This window comes from Capra hircus, chromosome 1 (genome assembly GCF_001704415.2).
Source record: "Capra hircus breed San Clemente chromosome 1, ASM170441v1, whole genome shotgun sequence".
Taxonomy (NCBI): Eukaryota; Metazoa; Chordata; class Mammalia; order Artiodactyla; family Bovidae; genus Capra; species Capra hircus.
The window spans coordinates 30,113,193-30,132,753 of NC_030808.1; positions in this window are offsets into that span (position 1 = coordinate 30,113,193).

Genomic DNA, 19,561 nt, shown 5'->3' on the forward strand with positions numbered 1-19,561 from the left:
CTCTGGACACCTCATGCGAAGAGTTGACTCATTGGAAAAGACTCTGATGCTGGGAGAGATTGGGGGCAGGAGGAGAAGGGGACCACCGAGGATGAGATGGCTGGAAGGCATCACAGACTCGATGGAAGTGAGTCTGAGTGAACTCCAGGAGATGGTGATGGACAGGGAGGCCTGGCGTGCTGCGATTCATGGGGTCGCAAAGAGTCGGACATGACTGAGCGACTGAACTGAACTGAACTGAACTGAACTTCATTAATATGTGTGCATTTGTATTTTATGAGCTAGAATCGCTTTGGTAGGTATGAAAAAGCAAAACAATTTCTCTTTTTTGTGTGTGAAAAGCCTCATTTTAAACTTAATATATTAAAATATTATGTATTTTCCTCAGGTGAGGTGTCTAGCTTGAAAATTTCTAGTCAGAATGGTCTAGCTTGGTAGCATCACTGCAATCTAAGCCTACTTCCCTCCATTTAAAATTGCTTTATTTCATGAAATTATTTGTAAAATATTAACAGGAATTTGGTAGCAATGGATATACTGTACTCTTCATCACATGACACAACTTACCATCTTTTTCAAAGAGGTGAATAAAAATATGTTAATATTGCAAAAAAAACACTTGTATCTGAGAAAATCTGCACATTTTTTAGTAGAATTGACAGTAGTCACTGCTCTATACATTGATAAATGACGTTAAAGTCCTCTTATGGTCCCTTTTACTTCCTGTGACTATGTTTCTAAGATCATAACTCACTGTTCAGAAGCCAGCTATTCTGTCTATTGAATGCTGGGTGACAGATATATTGCTGTTGTTCTTTATCAATGAAATAGCTGCCTTTTAGATTCTTAAAATCAGGCTCTGACATTAGCTTTCAAGGTTGTTGGATTTTATTGTTGTTTTTCAAACAGGTTAAGGAAGAACTTATTTTTTTCCCCTAAAAGCTATTCTTAGCATGGTTACTGGTTTCACCAAAGTCCCATATTATGTTGTACTTTATTGAATAAGGTTGAACAATGCATTGCACTCAAGAAGGTTGTATTGTGATAGAAACATTCTATTTGCAAATGCTTTTGTAATGCTCTTTTTGCAATTCTTCAAAAAGAAATGAGGAATGTATAATAAGGGCAAAACTAGGAAACTAAACTCTAAAGTCTCCATTTATACAATTATCCCTCAGACATTACTAAAAGCTCAGAGAACTTTATTTATGAACAGACTACATCCACCTTAGCTATTTGCAGGATGGGATTAATAAGATAACTCATACCCATAAAGATGCTGGGAGACTGAATAAGAGTATTCCTAATAATCTTTGCAAAAACTCCTTGAGTTCTTTGGGAAAAAAAGAGTGCCATTTAAATTTGTGATGTCATTATGAAGGCTTGTGCTTGGGCAGCAGGTAACTGTCCTTGTGAGTTAGTCCTTGAATTCTTCTTTATCATCACAGTCTAAGCATCGGAACCATTTTTCAAATTTGTTTCTGTTTTGTGCTAGGAAGTTTTCAAAAGCAGCAAATACTAATTATAGGCCTTTGGATATATTTACAGAAAAGAAGTTTAAATATAGTGACCCAGAAGACAGGTCCCAGTCTACTTTATATACATTAACAGCCACTGTCAAGAAGGGAGATTTTCATACAAATTTCAGGTGAAAGCATGGATGGCCATAAACTAAATTTTAACTCAGGTCTTCATATCATCTATTCTATTCCTAGTACAAAAGGATAATAATGAATCAAAGGACTGATATCTTCAGGCCCAAACTTTAAGGGTATTCTCACATCTCTCTGTAGCTTCTATAATTAGATAGATAGTGATGTTTGCAAAGAGTGAAGTACAAGACTGAGAGAGTAAACTTGCTGATACAAATGAGAGTTAATTGTAAGTCTGAAAAACAAGGGACTGAGAGCTGTCAAAATGTAAAAATAAAATCTGAAAAGTAATAAAATAATGCACATCTCTAAGGTATTCATTGTGAAATGTAGGACTAGTCAATCAATTTTGGCTTCTAAAAATATAAACACTTAAAAATTTCAGTTTAACTGAAGATTTCCTTAAAAAACAACTCTTAAGTCTTTCATATAGTCAGGCATTAAAGCTGTTTTTCTTATTCTATTTTGAATATGCTACTGTTGACTTTGGAAAAGTTCTTCCATTAAAATCTAATATACTTGGATTTGCAATAATTGTGTTTCTGCCAAAGTGTGCAAAAGACAGTATTCTGAACAGTGTATTACATCACTTCATACTGAGTGAAAGTCACAGAATGTCCAGCATAGCATCTTCTGGAAATATAGCATTTGTACATAAGATTGACCGCAAAGCAGAAATAAATATATATTCTCTTAGGGAATTAAGGTATATGTAATACAGTCTGAGAGAAAGATAAACAGTTGTAGAACTGACAAATTTTTTCTGACAAGCATATGATGAAATATAAGAAAGTGTGTCGAGGTCAAAAGGCCAATACCTCCCTCAACAAAACCAAATAACACAGGAAAATAGATAGACTACCACTAGTCTAAATTTATCTGATTAATTTTCAAATCTTCAAAACCAATTTAGCAACTTCATTGTCCTGAAAGTGAATACTCAGGACGTTATTATACTCAGGAATACTCAGGATTTTACCTGATAACAGATCTTAAGAACTCTTACAATAATTCCTGATTGTCAGGAATGAATTAGGATGAATATGTATTACAACTTCATCTTAATACTTCGGAACAGGCAACGCTCTCAAGGTCATTCATGTTCATTCACTGAATGTGGAGAATGTATGAATCTGGGAAAATATAGGCTGATCTGACCAATGCTTTTGAGTTCAATATCTAAGCTGAGCTGCATAATTTCTGTAGAGAGCATCTGGATAATGCTGTCAGCTCTGGATAATGGACTCAGTTTACACATTTGAAAAATCTCATGATCTCAGGAAACTTGAAGGCTTATATTTTAATTCAATGCCACACTTGGGCAACTAGGTGTTACTGATTACGGGTTCTGCCAAACATCCTACATATTAGTCATTCTATGATGTAATTTTAGAAATGACAAACTGCACATATAATATATGTAGCAACACCCCTACTTCTATGGATTGTGAAGTTTAAGCCCCTTATACTCTCTTGTGGCTTTTTATAAATTCTTCATCCATATTGAACTATACGTCGAATATTAAAGTTCTAAGTGAAGTAGGACCTTAGATGTGTTTGTAAGGTGTAAACTGTAATAAATATATCAGTGGTTTGGGATTTATATCTTCTGATCTTATTTTTTATATTCTGTTTAATCTAGTCACAATAGAAATTATTAGGGTACGGTCTTCTTTCTGTCACCTCTGAGCGGCCTTTAAATAGATTGATATTCTTCACTTTGGCCAAATTCATTTCTTGTGAGAGACTTTTTTCTTTGTAATAATAAGCAGACAGCTGCTTCTAAGAATTACTTTTATTCCACTATAATTACTGCTGCTTACCTACTTCTTCTCAAATAAATATATAGGGATTTGAGATTAACAAACTAAAATGAAGTAAACAGAACATTTTCCAATTAAAATAGTATCATGGCACCCACTGATATGTACAAGTTTTATGATTATGATATCAGGTATATATAGAAAAAGCAGTCTTTCAGTATCATTGGGTACTTGTTTTTAAAGCATAGTTTTTGTTATGCATTTTTTTAAAAAATATAGAAATTCTCAGGTTATCAGCCTCACTGTTTCACCAGCCTCACTTCTGAAACTGCAGTTTTAATGTGTTAGAAACTCAGTCTCCTGTACCCACTCCACACATTTTCTCCCAGTACTTATTCCTCTACTCTTACCTCAGTATTTTCTTATATTGACATTTAATTGATTATACTTTAATTGATATTATGGGCTTGATAAACTAATTAATGCTGTTCTCAACACATTATTAAAACTAAAGGCACTGATTTTGAACAATATCACCAAGCATGTAAACATGATAATTCAGAAGAGTTTTTAGAAACACCTGTCACTACTTCCAAATTTCCATAATTTCCAGTGGTGTAAATAGCCTCTCAGTGGAAGCTGATATTGTAATGCTACTTCTCAGCAGTAGCTCTAGACTAATGATGTGAGAAAGACATAAGAGTATGCAGAAACTATTTGAATGCATTAAACCACTTTGGGATAAAATAGAAAAAGACCAAGTAATAGAACTCTTCTATTACAGACTTCAAAATACCTTTTAAAAATACTCTGATATTTTCACTTCTTCTTCACAGATATTTTAAAATTATATATGAATCATTATTTTTCTCAAAATATATTTCTATCTTCTAAAGCTGCTGGTCTCAATATAAAATTAAAAACAAATTAGACCAACAATTTTTAAACATGCTAGTAGATGTTAACAGGACTTCTTATTAACTATTAGATTACTGTTAACCAAACATTTTACAACTGAAACTAATGTAGTTTATCAATTATATCTCAATAAAAATAAAACAGAGGCATGTAAAAAATAAAAGCACAAATTTAGGAAACTAAAGGTTTACCTCATGAGACACTCTAATGTTGCTGGCAGAAAAACTAGCAACTTTGATCAGAATTTTAAATTTTGTATTTGCTGTTTGAATATTCATTCTAAAATATAAAAGAGTTGCCTTCAGTATCACTGTAAGTTCATATAAACTCCATTATCTCTTCTGCCCTCCTCTATTTCCTATCCTCCTTCATATCAACACATATTACATAATGTTTGCTTTATTTTCTGTATTCTTCAAAATTCAAGAAAGCAGGAAATTTGTTGATAATTACTGTGTATTATGGTACCCTGGAAATAATACTTGGATGAATAAATGGATTCTCTGGTTGAAGCAATTCATTCATATGTCAGTATGACAATTATTTCATATAATATTTTGTATAAAAATGGTGTGTTCTTTATTTTAAAAGTGCATTTATTTATGTAAAACTGTTTATTTACTACTAACATTGAAGATTCTTTCCCCTTTCCAAGACAATCAAAAACAATGCAGAAATAATAGATAGTGATAGTGACAGTGTTAGTTGCCCAGTCATGTCTGACTTTTGGTGACCCCTTGAACTGTAACCTGCCAGACTTCTCTGTCCATGGAATTCTCAAGGCAAGAATACTTGAGAGGGTTGCCATTTCTTTCTCCAGTGGATCTTTCTGACCCAGAGATCGAACCCTGGTCTTCCACATTGCAGGCAGAATATTTACCGTCTGAGCCACCACATCCAATTAAAACAGATAGCCAAGTAGCACACACACTTGGCCATCTGGAGTAGCATTCATTGGATAAAATGTATGGACTCAGGATCAGTAACTGTTAACTCACTCTTGACCATTACAACCTGGCAAATCAAAATAGGGCTCTGGGATAGTGATCTCAAACACTGAAATTTATGCTTCCTAAGTGGCATGACTAGGAAACATTGGCCTTTCTTGCTATTGATAACATGGATAAGAATGCAAGAGCAAATGGCCTGATAGAAACTTGGTTTTCCCCCATCCTGTCTACTCAGTATATGGTGGGAAGTAGCACCAGTCCTGTGTTGTAATCAGGGGTTAGTGCTCCACAGATATTCTGATAAGGCAGTAGTAGAATCTGCCACATCTCCTGGCAAAATCAGAGAGAAACTGTACTATGGAGGTATCAACATTCATGTATGGTTTCCTTGTTGCTTAAATGTCTCATTCCTTTCCATAGAGTCTAGCCTAAGGATGAATTTTAGACAAATTAATCTTTATCTCTCAGTAAAACATAAAATAGGAAGATATTACTACCCAGGAAACATGCAATGTAGGTTGTCAAAGACAGGTGAGATCTGAAATAGAAGGGGTCAGAAAACAGAAAACAGAATTTTTTTTTCCAAATATTGCAGTCTATGTATGAAAGAAACTTTATGGAATTTTTCCAAATCTGCATAAGACAACAATTTGTACTAAATTATTAATGTGTTGGGAGGGTAAAAAATACTTTTCTAAATTACTATTAATGAAAGAATTTTGATATACCATGCTAGAGGAAAATATAAATGACATGTTTTTTTCTCTATAGATAAGATAATATCTAATAATATTTATGTCAAAACTTAAAAAGAGTATTTTAGAGATTATAGGAAACTATTAAATAATCTCTATATCTTAATTTCATGGGTTTTGTGAGCTTGTGGAATTTGTAACCTTACCATTTGTAATTTAACATATCATTTCATTTTACATATTAATATTTATATATAATTTTATAATTTAATTCTGTCTTTACTTTTCCAAAGGGAATTTTCTCAAACCTGGTTGGTTTATCTTATTATTAAACAGTTTTAAAAATATAAATTTTAGTTCATCTATAGCTAAAATTGCTTCCAATTTGCATTTAATAAAACTCTTGGTTAGCACGAGTCAAATTTCAATAAACAAGACTACATGGACACATATTTTATTCAATAATTTCTAATATCTCTTCTCCTCAACAAAATGCAACATCTCTTAATGCATAGTCACCTTGAAATTCAGCCTGTAGGTTTCTATTTCATCTAAGATAAGGAATAAGGCTGTCATATATATCACCCTAAACCTGCCTTAGCATAAAGGATAAAGGTTATATCCTCTTGGAAATGAAAATGTCAAATTTCAAAGTTAAGTTTAATTATCTCTGAAAAGAGATTTCCATAAATGGGCAATCTATAGTGGTGAAATTCACATATAGAATTATAAACAGTTATGCTTTTTAAATCATCACTGAAGCGGCACATAATCTTGTATAAATTTTAGAAGAATAACACAGAAAGACAATATATGAAATTCATGAATATGCAAGCAACTTATTCAGAGAACCATCATTTAAAACACATGAACATATCTTTCCTTCTTCAATATACACTTTTGGTTGAAAGCATAAGTATAAAAATGACTGACTACAGAACATTTTGTATTTCAGGTTAAATTCAAACTGTCGATCATTCTTTATCTAAGAATTCTACAACAAACTATAATAATTTTTCTGTTTTTATATTGAGTTAGGATTTTAGGAAATTAACTGATTTCTAGTTCACTCCATGGGTCTCTTTGCTTCCTCAAATGGAGTCCTAGAAACTAAAGATGTCTGATGTCTGAAGGTACCCCATAATTTAGCTCCTTTGTCTTAGTTGCCTTCCCTAATCATTGCCTATCTAGAGTGTCATCTTTCAATTAAGATGGTTTTTTTAATATCCAGGAGCCACTGTATATTCAGATTAGCCAAAAAATTATCAAAAAAGGAGGAGACCCTTATAGGGTCCCTTGGAATTTCACTATTTGATGAAAATAAATGGAATGAATAGGGATGTAGGAACTTTTCAGCTCATGGATGCCACTGGAACAGTGTGCTTTACTTAGAGTACCTAGAGTCTTGAAGATCCCCTTGCCTAAGATTAGTTATAATTATGACCCATAATTTTAACTAAGATTAGTTATAATTATGACCCATAATTTTAACTGAGATTAGTTATAATTATGTTAAACCTGGTTGTTGTATTCTTCCTTGATTTAATTGCTTAAGCAACTGTGACATTTTTGAATTCCTATGGGGAATGATCAATGAAGAAACCTTGTATTATCTACCATCTCAAACAGTTCAATTCAAATATACATTATTGCAAATCAAAACCACAATGAAGTACCATTCATGCCAGTCAGAATGGCTGCTATCCAAAAGTCGACAAGCAATAAATGCTGGAGAGGGTGTGGAGAAAAAGGAACTCTTTTACACTGCTAGAGGGAATGCAAACTACTACAGCCACTATGGAGAACAGTGTGGAAATTCCTTAAAACACTGGAAATAGAACTGCCATATGACCCAGCAATCCCACTGCTGGGCATACACACCGAGGAAACCAGAATTGAAAGAGACACGTGTACCCCAATGTTCATCGCAGCACTGTTTATAATAGCCAGGACATGGAAGCAACCTAGATGTCCATCAGCAGATGCATGGATAAGAAAGTTGTGGTACATATACAGAATAGAATATTACTCAGCCATTAAAAAGAATACATTTGAATCAGTTCTAATTAGGTGGATGAAACTGGAGCCTATTATACAAAGTGAAGTAAGCCAAAAATAAAAACACCAATACAGTATACTAACACATATACATGGAATTTAGAAAGATCTAATGATATTGGATTGTCCTACTGTTACATGTTTATATCTAGTTTTTTTGACAAATAACTTTTTTTTTCCTTTACATTATGCGATGTATTATGCTCTCTTGGTGACTTTGGTCTCTTTCATGGCTATAAAAATATGCTTTTGACACCCAAGTTCATGTCTCTGATCATGACATTTATATTCAACTACCTATTTCAACATTATTTGTGTTTCAGACTTTTTGAACTCATATACACAATACTGTACTTGTAAGCAACCTTCTCTTTTTCAGGAATTGTTTTATTAGGTATTTAAGCCAAAATAGTTGGAATTATCTTATTTAATATTTTCTTCATAGGTCACATCTAATCTGCTCTCTAATACTTCCAACTTTATTCCCAAAATATACCCAGAATCTGATCATTTTTCAGAACTTAGACTTATGTACACCTCTTATGACCAAGGTAGATAGCATATTCAAAAGCAGAGATATTATTTTGCCAACAAAGATCCGTCTAGTCAAGGCGATGGTTTTTCCATTGGTCATGTATGGATGTGAGAGTTGGACTGTGAAGAAAGCTGAGCACTGAAAAATTGATGCTTTAAACTGTGGTGTTGGAGAAGACTCTTGAGAGTCCCTTGGACTGCAAGGGGATCCACCCAATCCATGTTAAAGGATACCAGTTCTGGGTGTTCATTGAAAGGACTGATGCTGAGGCTGAAACTCCAGAACTTTGGCCACCTCATCTAAAGAGTTGACTCATTGGAAAAGACTCTGATTATGGGAGGGATTGGGGGCAGGAGGAGAAGGGGACGACAGAGGATGAGATGGCTGGATGGCATCACGGACTCAATGCACATGAGTTTGGGTGAACTCGGAGAGTTGGTGATGGACAGGGAGACCTGGCGTGCTGCAATTCATGGGGTTGCAAAGAGTCGGACACGACTGAGTGACTGAGCTGAGCTGAATGATAACCCTATATACGAGACAGCAAAAGAGACACAGATGTATAGAACAGTCTTTTGGACTCTGTGGGAGAGGGCAAGTGTGGAATGATTTGGGAGAATGGCATTGAAACAAGTATATTATCATATGTGGAACAAATCGCCAGTCCAGGTTCAATTCACGATACAGGATGCTCGGGGCTGATGCACTGGACCCAGAGGGATGGCATGGGGAGGCAGGTAGGAGGGGGATTCAAGATGGTGAACACATGTACACCTGTGACAGATTCATACCAATTCATGGCAAAACCAATACAATATTGTAAAGTAATTAGCCTTCAATTAAAATAAATACATTTATATAAAAAATGAATAATACCTTCACATCTTTCTTATATTACAATTTAATGAACTATAAGACAATTTATTCTGTCTGAAAGAACATTTATTAATGAATTTCAGTTAGAACAGGAATAAAAACTATTTACATTTGTTACTTGTTAACATATTCACCATTTTTTATTTTCTTATGGCACATAACAGTCTTATCTCCCCAGTGACACTACATTATGAGATCAGACAGCTTAATATTAAGGCAAATTTCTTCTGGATTCCTCAAGCTAGCAACTGTAACTAATTCTTTACCAAAGATCAGAAGAGTATTAATTATTTGGCACAAATGGTTAGACTAGAGGATTTGGGTCTTCACAGATGTCCTGGAAATTGAACCCATGAAAGCATTCCAAGAAGTTCAGTAAGATGATTCTCTATCAGAAAATAACCTTAGACATTGAGTACATCAATAATTGCTAATACAAAGTATCCAAGAAAGTTTTCTTAGATGAGATTGCTCAAACTGTTCTACAGAGGAGCAAACTACTTTCACATTCTACAAGTTAACTTTCTTATAAACTATTAATCTTAAGTGTTCATTTTATTTAGAAAAGTGACTCCATGGACTGTAGTCCACCAGATTCCTCTATCCATGGGATTTTCCAGGAAAGAATACTGGACTGGGTTGCCATTTCCTTCTCCAGGGCATCTTCCTGACTCAGAGATTGAACCCTGGTCTCCTGTATTGCAGGCAGATTATTTACCATCTGAGCCACTAAAGGCCATAATTCATCTCAGACACTTTAAATAACTCATCAGGTGCCCTAGAAATAAGGCTGGACTGATTCCCAGGGCATCTCAATTGATCAAAATCCTGGAGATTTGTATAGCTTACCATTCTGAACTTTTCAGAAAACATAGTCTTTTCTTCAGTGAATGTTTTCTTTTTCACATTTATTACCAGTGAAAATGTTTATCTCAAAATATATGTCACAAACTCGATTTATTTTAGTTATAGTATACTTTGAGACATAAAACTGCTAAAGTAATTTTTATAGTCTGAAATAATTTTATATTATTTCACTAATATCAGAAAATTTCAGTCATATAGAAGGTAAAGTAATATCTTGAAAACTCTCAATCACTATAGCAATGATGGAGAACTCTAACTCAATTACCACAGATAAATGCTTGTATACTTTTTTTAAAGGGTTGCAGTATTTTAGTGTATTATTTTAGTATTAATCTCAATACACAATTATGGATATTCTATTTCCTAGAATATGTATATTTGAATAAATATTTTCTAATATAAATAATATCTGTCATGTGAGTGATTGACAATTGAATTTGTATTTTACACAAAAACTCAATAAGTGAGGGAGATACAGAAAAGACAAAAATATGGTAAATAAAAAGAAATTCTGAAACAGCATTTGAATTATTTCTCAAGCTATTGGTATAATTTCTCCTTGTAAATTACTTTATCGTTTTATTAATTAAATATACTCCCTATAAAATGTGCATTTAATAGTATATTTATTTATAAAACCTTAACTTTCCAAATGCAGTCTAATATTTTGCAGGAAAATTTACTGGACTCAGATTTAATACTGGTAGATTCTAGTTCAAGTTTTTCAATTGAAAGATTAAACAAAACATAGAATATGCAACTATTTAGAATATTCAATAAAATGTCTCATGCAACCATTTAAATTAGGAACCATCTACACACCAGCAAAAATAGTTTCCTATTTAATATGTATATAAATATATCTATTAGTACTTGAATCCTAAAATATTTTGAATCTATAGGGATAGTTCCTAGACTCCAAGTAAACTATGAGGCCCAGGGGAAGGAATACTCAGCAGATGGCTACATAAACATGCTCAGATAGTTGAGTAGTTCCTTTCCATTGCCATCTGCCACGTAATCCTCTCAGAGATTGAAATTTTTCAACTATAAAATATTTTGCCAAGATCTGAGAATGCCTATCAGCCCAAATAACAGGTAAGAAGAATTCTTAAATGAATGAAAAGACTCTAAAATGTTTTTAATATAAATTTTCTGGAAAAATTAATATACTTTAAATTAATTAAATGTGTCACTATGTCAAGCTTTAGTAGAATAACTACATTTACATTTACATAGCCATCTGCTAGTATTTGCATAGTCATACTTCCTGGGTTGCAAAACTAACTCCACAATGATCACAGTATTTCTCAGTGCACTTGCACACCTGTCAATCAGTTCTAGTCTCTAAATATTCCAAAAACAAAGGTAGGAGAAATCAACTTATAGTTGTCTCAGTTTATCAGAAATGATCTACATTTCCTCTCAATGGTAAAACAGCATTTTGAATCCCTTATTACACACATTTTAAAATTAAAGATGTTAAAACTGTTCTTAATATTTGTTTCTACAACTTTTTAAATGAAGGAAAAACACAGTATTTATTTTAGTGTGAATTAAATATTAAGAAAAATTCATAATGATTGCTATGAAAAAGTGTTTTTATATCTATTATACTCAATATACATATAATCTATTTCCCTATAATGCAAGTGTAAGTGCAAACATATATATACATCTACTTTGTAGAACTAATCAAGAATATGATTTTGACTCTTCTAAAACCATAAATTCCTAAACAGCAGCTTTATATTTAAGAGTGTATGTGTGTGTGTGTGCATGTGCACAAAATGCAAACACTGTTCAGTAATTATTTGATATTTATTTATTTATTGTGAAATTGAATGATATATGGATAAAAAAGGATTTGCAATGGAAATGAGAAAATAGTTTGAACTAGTGCAGCGTAGCTAAAGGAGTATTTAAAAATACTTTTAGAGCTTTGATAACTGTATTAAAAATAAGAATAGTAAGAAAAGCAATGTAAACAAAGATAAAATTGCATTAAAATCTAAGAAAGTAAGATGAAGAAAAGTAAGCATATAAGAAAAAGCCTCAGAAATCTAAAAAGTCTATTCTTAAAAAAAGTAATAAAATAATAACCTCTCAGAAATTTGCTCAACTAAAAAAAAGGAAAATACAGACTATAAATATAAGAAATAAAAAAAGGTCTATTAAAAGAGTCTAATGGTGAAAGATGGTAGGAATATCTGATAAGCAGCTCCATTCAATAAATTTCATATTTTACATGAAAAGAACTATTCCTTAAAATTCCAACTTACCAAAGCACAGAAACAGAAAAACTGTTTAGCACATAAAAAGAAAAATTAAGTTGTTACATACCTTTCAAAAAATTTATCTATATCTAAAACCCTTGTGAAAGACAATTTTCTAGGCCCAGAAGGGTATATTTTTCCCAATATTTTAGTACTAAATATTGTCAATTTTGTATAATTTCTTCTAGATAATAAATGAAAAGACAGTAGTTTCCATCTCTTTTTATGAGGCCAGGCAAAATTCAGGCTTCATAAATCAAACTTGAAAAAGGACAATAGAAAAAGTAAAATTATAGGGTAACATCTCCAATAAACTAGTCATAAACATCCCAAACAAAATAATTAAAAATTAAATTAAATCCAGACATGTAGAATAATAATAAAAATGAATCAAAGCAATTAATCCAATCAATAGATAAATGAAAGAAAACATACATTTCAATAGGCAGAAAAGTAAACATTTGTTTATATAAGAAATTATAAACATGTAGGAATTGAGTGACACATCCTTAATTTAATAGAATAAGCAGAAAAGTAGTTTATGGCAACATGCTTAGTTGTGAAATACTGAACATTATCTCCCTGAGTTCATGAACAAGACAAGAGTTGATTATTATTGCTTCTATTCAAATTATACTGAATGTCTTTAAAGAGAGAAGAAAAACATGCAGAAAAACTGATAAAGAAGAATAAATATTTAATCTTTCATTACAAATGAAATGATTTTGTAATAAATAATTCAAAAGATTCAACAAACTTTCAAAATTAATGTCAATTTACCAAAGTCACTGAGCAATATACAAAAACATTTGTCTCTGTTTATATTAAGAGCTAACTATTAGAAAGATATCATTGATTTAAATGAAACAAACAAAATCAAGTGCTAAATTGCTATCTTAAAGCTTCAAAGTATTTTAGAAAAATTAAGAAAGGCCAACAGAAATGGAAGTGGACTTCCCAGGTAGCTCATGGGTAAATAATCTGCCTGCCAATGAAGGAGACACAGGAGAGGTGGGTTCAGTCCCTGGGTCAGGAAGATCCCCTGGAGAAGGAAATGGCAACCCATTGTAGCCCTGCAGGACTGTAACCCTTCAGGCTCCTCTGTTCATGGGATTTTCCAGGAGATACTATTTTAGTGGGTTGCCATTTCTTTTTCTAGGGGATCTTGCCAACCCATGGATTGAAACCATGTCTCTTTCATCTCCCACTTTGGCAGGTAAACTCTTTACCACCAATGCCACCTGGAAAGTTAAATCTAGCAACTTATCTCAAACTACTTATTTGCCTGTGTGGTTTAATGTGGGTCATGTTTTTTTTTTTTTTGGTTGTTGTTGTTGTTTTCTTTTTGCTTTTAACTTGCATATGTCTAAATAATTCAGTACTCACATATTTCAGGAGCAACAGTTCTTCACCGAATTGCAGAGGTATCTGTGCCAAAACAGGATTTCCCTGGTGGCTTAGTAGTAAAGAATCTGCTTGCAATGCAGGAGACCTGGGTTTGAACCCTGAGTGGGAAAATCCCCTGGAGGAGGAAATGGCAATCCACTCCAGTATTCTTGCTTGGGAAATCTTAGGAGCACAGTGGGCCACAATACATGGGGTCACAAAGAGTCAGACATGACTTAGTGACTAAACCACCACCACCACCTGTGCCACAAACAATATTGCCCACTACTTGGGCAACATTGAACAGACTTTATTTTGGTTGTGTTGACATATAAAAGCCTAAATAAGGGAATTTGAACCCTAGGATCCTAGCAAACAATAGAAATGTTGACCTTTCTGAGGACTATTGATAAACTAGTTTTATAAGTAGTCATTAGATATATGGTGTGGATTTAAGGGTACAAGACTAGATGAGGATTGAAGGGGCCATTTTATTCAGTTCGTCTTCATTTACTCACCTTTATATCTGTTTTGCTTTTCATAATTTCTTCCTTAAGACTCTGTACTCAGTCTCCCTATGACTGTACTTTCATTTCCATTGCAACATTCTAGGGACATGTTTGGATTATAACCCCTTCCCTCTAGATTGCAGACAAAGACTCTCTTTGTGTGAGTATTGAATTACTGAAAATCATTGTATTGATATAAATCTTTGAGCTTTTGAAAACATAATTCTTTTTCACTATTATTGCAGTAAAATTGTTTTAGAGATTCAAAGTTAAAAAAAAATGACATTTAACTGAACCACATATTTTTTAAAACCACAACACTACTAAATGCAAATAATCATGCATATGTGTCAGTTTTCCTTAATATATTGCATAGTAAAACACATTTGAACTGTTTGAAAGATGAAAACTGGACATTGATAGTATTGATAATATATGACTCGTGTAACATTTCTAACAAAAATGAAAAAGAAAACACTATAAATGTATAGACCTAGAAGGGTAACAATATACATATTTGACCATGACCTTGTAACTAAACTGAAATATCAAGATTTTTTGCTTATTTATTTCAACTTGGAATAAGACTGTTCATAGTAGAAAATTTCAAAAATAAATTTGACCACATCTAAATTATAAAAAAATTGAGTTTTATTAATAAAATTTCAACATAATTTATAAATGTTTATGTATTTATAAACAAATGTTTCCCTCTGATTCATTGTAATTAACAATATTTTATTAAGAGAGAGTGTGGGACATTTCTCCAAAGACAACATACAGATGGCTAACAAACATATGAAAAAATTCTCAATATTGCTCATTATTAGAGAAATTCAAATCAAAACCACAATGAGATATCACCTCACACTGGTCAGAATGGCTACCATCAAAAAGCCCATAAACAATAAATGCTGGAGAGGGTGTAGAGAAAAGGGAATACTCTTTCACTGTTGGTGGGAATGTATATTGATAGAGCCACTATGGAAGATGGTATGGAGATTCCTTAAAAGACAGCAAAAGAGACACAGAGGTATAGAACAGTCTTTCGACTCTGTGGCAGAGGGCGAGGGTGGGATGATTTGGGAGAATGGCATTGAAACATGTATAATATCATGTAAGAAATGAATCTCCAGTCTAGGTTCGATGCAGAATACAGGATGCTTGGGGCTGGTGCACAGGGATGACCCAGAGAGATGGTATCGGGAGGGAGGTGGGAGGGGAGTTCAGGATTGGGAACACGTGTGCACCTATGGTGGATTCATGTTGATGTATGGCAACACCAATACAATAATAATAATAAATCTAGAAATAAAAACACCATCAGTTCAGTTCAGTTCAGTTGCTCAATCATGTCCAACTCTTTGCGACCCCATGAACATCAGCATGCCAGGCCTCCCTGTCCATCACCAACTCCCAAAGTTTACCCAAACTCATGTCCATTGAATCAGTGATGCCATCCAACCATCTCATCATCTGTCATCCCCTTCTCCCACCCTCAATCTTTCCCAGCATCAGGGTCTTTTCAAATGAGTTATCTCTTTGCATTAGGTGCCAAAGTATTGGAGTTTCAGCTTTAACATCAGTCCTTCCAAAAACCACCATATGACCCCAAAATTCCACTCCTAGGCATAAACTCTGAGAAAATTAAATTGAAAAAGACACATGTATCCTTTTGTTCACTGCAGTACTATTTACAATAGCTAGAACATGGAACCAACTTAGATGTCCATTGACACATGAATGGATAAAGAAATTGTGGTACAATGAAATATTACTCAGCCATAAAAGGAATGACTTTGAGTCAGTTCTAATGAGGTGGATGAACCTAGAGCCTATTATACAGAGTGAAATAAGTCAGAAAGAGAAAGATAAATATTTTATACTGACACATATGTATGGAATCTAGAAAAATGGTACTGAAGAATTTATTCACAAGGCCACAGTGGAGAAACAGACATAGAAGTAGACTCATGGACATGGGGAGGAGGGAGGAAAGGGTGAGATGTATGGAAAGAGTACTATGGAAACTTACATTACCATATGTAAAATAAATAGCCAAGGGGAATTTACTGTATGTCTCAGGAAACTCAGATAGGGGCTCTGTATCAACCTAGAGGAGTGGGATTGGAAGGGAAATGGGAGGGAATTTCAAGAGGGAGGGGAAATATGTATACCTATGGCTGATTCATGTTGAGGTCTCACAGAAAAGAACAAAATTCTGTAATTTAAATTCTGTCCTTCAATTTAAAAGAAAAAAAGAGAGAGAGAGAGAGAGCTTGGGAGCTATTTATCTTTTGAAATGCTTTATTTCAACATACTTTTTTTTCATTAAAGAAACTTTTTGGAGCCATTTTAGGTTTGCAACAAAATTGAGAGGGAGGGACAGAAATTTCCTATGTACTCCTTGCCTCTGCACATGCATGATCTCCTCAACAGTCAGCATCACTCACAAAAATTAGTCAATTTTTTTTTTTTTCTTTTTTAGCAAGGATGAACTTACCTGGACACGACATAGTCACTCAAAGTCCATAGTTTACCTTAGAGTTCACTCTTGGTGCTGTACACTCTATGGACTTGGACAAATGTATAAAGACATATATCTATCGTTATAATGTCATATGGTGTATTTTCACTACCCTAAAAATCCTCTATTCTCTGATGATTTATCTCTCCCCTCCACTGACATATCTCTAAACGTATATTGTTATTCTTTACTTACTTTCTTTATTTTCCTTATTGACATAGCTTTGTTAAAAAATCAAATATTTTGCTCTTTATACTAAAAATCTGCACATAACTTTTATACTATGAGTACAAATAATCCTCAGATAGGTTACATATTTCATTAAATTTTTATTAGAACCTATTAATATTTTAACATACTGTTTACTTTTTATTTGTGCAAACATGTTTGCTGCATTATTATTAGGAATTCATCATTAGAAATACTATTTTATTTATTTCATTTTTTTGATAAAAGAACACTGAGAAGTAAGAGGGAATTTTCAAAATTTTGTTTTTTTAGGAAAAATAAAGATTCTAATTAAACTTGAAGAATAATATGGTTTGGGGATGCATATACTTTAGATCAGTGATACAATGGACATGAACATGGGCAAACTTTGGGAGATGGTGAGGGACTGGAAGGCCTGCTGTGGTGCAGTCCATGGGGTCACAAAGAGTCTGACATGACTGGGTGACTGAACAATAATAACAATAATACATTAGATATTCATCTTTTACTGAACATATTATAATTGAAATTATAAAGAAGTTTTAGTATAAAAAACTAATGTTTAGTATTATACCTAAATTACTTACAATTGAGAATAAGTGAAAAGAAAATATCAAGTGTCCATACACAAGCTGAAGTAATAGTGCTACAATAAAATTTTTAAAAATATATGCCATGGAGGAACCTAAAAGAGATTGTATAGTTGAGTTAGGAAAAATTTTAGGAGATGATATACTGGGATTAAAAAAAATAACAAGTATTTGGAAAAGGATTTAATAGAAAAGGAAAATGGAAAGGTATAAAAGTTTTAAAACAATGAGGATCAAAGAGAAAATGTCAATTTGACCTAGGGCACAATGAAAGTTAAAACTGGATCAATATTATGTAGCCATCTAGTAATGAGGATTGAGGTGTGTATGGTTCAACTTTTAAAGCTTCAAATAAAGCCAGTAAGCAATGCAGTACTGTACATACATTTCTATGAAGAAAAATTAAAATCAGAAATCTGGAAATGAGAGAAAAGACGTCAGGAAAACAGTAAGAAGTTATATTATCCCCCTTCTGGTAAGACATAATAAGGAAATCTAAATCAGAGGTGACAAAGAGGATGGATAGAATTTATTGATCAGTTTGAAAAAATATTGCTTATGAAGAATTTAAAATTTCTAAAACTGTATGAAATGTAGATAATGAGCAAAAAGGATGAGTCAAAAGTGTCTTCTACATTTTGAGCTTTTCTGATTAGGATACTGGCTGTATAATTTATAGGGAGTCTAATTAGCTTCGCAGTTGAAGTAGGTGAAACTGCTATTATCCCACATTGCATAGTTATTTTTATCATTACTGTTACAATTAATACTGTTACAATTTATGAATACTGAAAATGAAAAAGTGCATATAAAAATGCATTAAAATCTATATCATTTTCCACATAAGATTGTAAAAAAAAGGTTTAAAAGCAAAGGTGATGTGGAAAAATAATTATAAAGGTAACAAAAATAGGTCCTCACCTCATTACAACAAGTAAAATAAATTCTATGATTAAACATTTAACTGTAATAGAAAATAAAATTTAAAATCATTATGGAAAACTGTAATAAACGGAATGACATTTGACATACAATGAGTCAACATTGACAAAAATATTTTTAAAGAAAAAGTAAATAAACCAGGTCCTTTTTTCATAGTACAAATTCAAGGTAAATTGTAAAGTTAAATTTTAGAAAATCTAAATGTTTTTTGAACTGGTATAAGCTTTGGGCATTTAAATGACATGGGATATATAAGAAAGTATAATAACACTTCTGAATAGATGCAACTGCATATAACTTAAGCTTCTAAATATTAAAAATATAATTGTAAGACATTCAATAAACTAAAAAAAATTAAATCAAATTAATATATAAGGCCTATTTTATGATATTCTTAATATAGAAAAATACAAATAAATTAAAAAAAAACTTTGGGGCAAAAAACATGAACAGCATATTCACTAAAAAAATACAGATGAATAATATTTGAAATATATTCAAAATACTAAAACAATAGTAATGCAAGTTTGTGCATTAGGAAAATTTTGCAAGTGATAGTTAAAACTACATATTGCACAAAACAGGCATTCTTCTGCTTTTCCTATCAGAATAAAATATTTCATAAAAATATTTCCTCCTTTATATTTAAGATTAAAATTTACATTTTCAACAAGATTTTATAGTACATATCTTGAGTATTAGAAAATATATTGAGTCTATACTTTTAAAATTTTAAGTCAATAATGTATTTACTTGCAGAATGCTCTTTGTCAAGGAAAAAAAAAGAGAGAGAGAAAGTAATAGAAA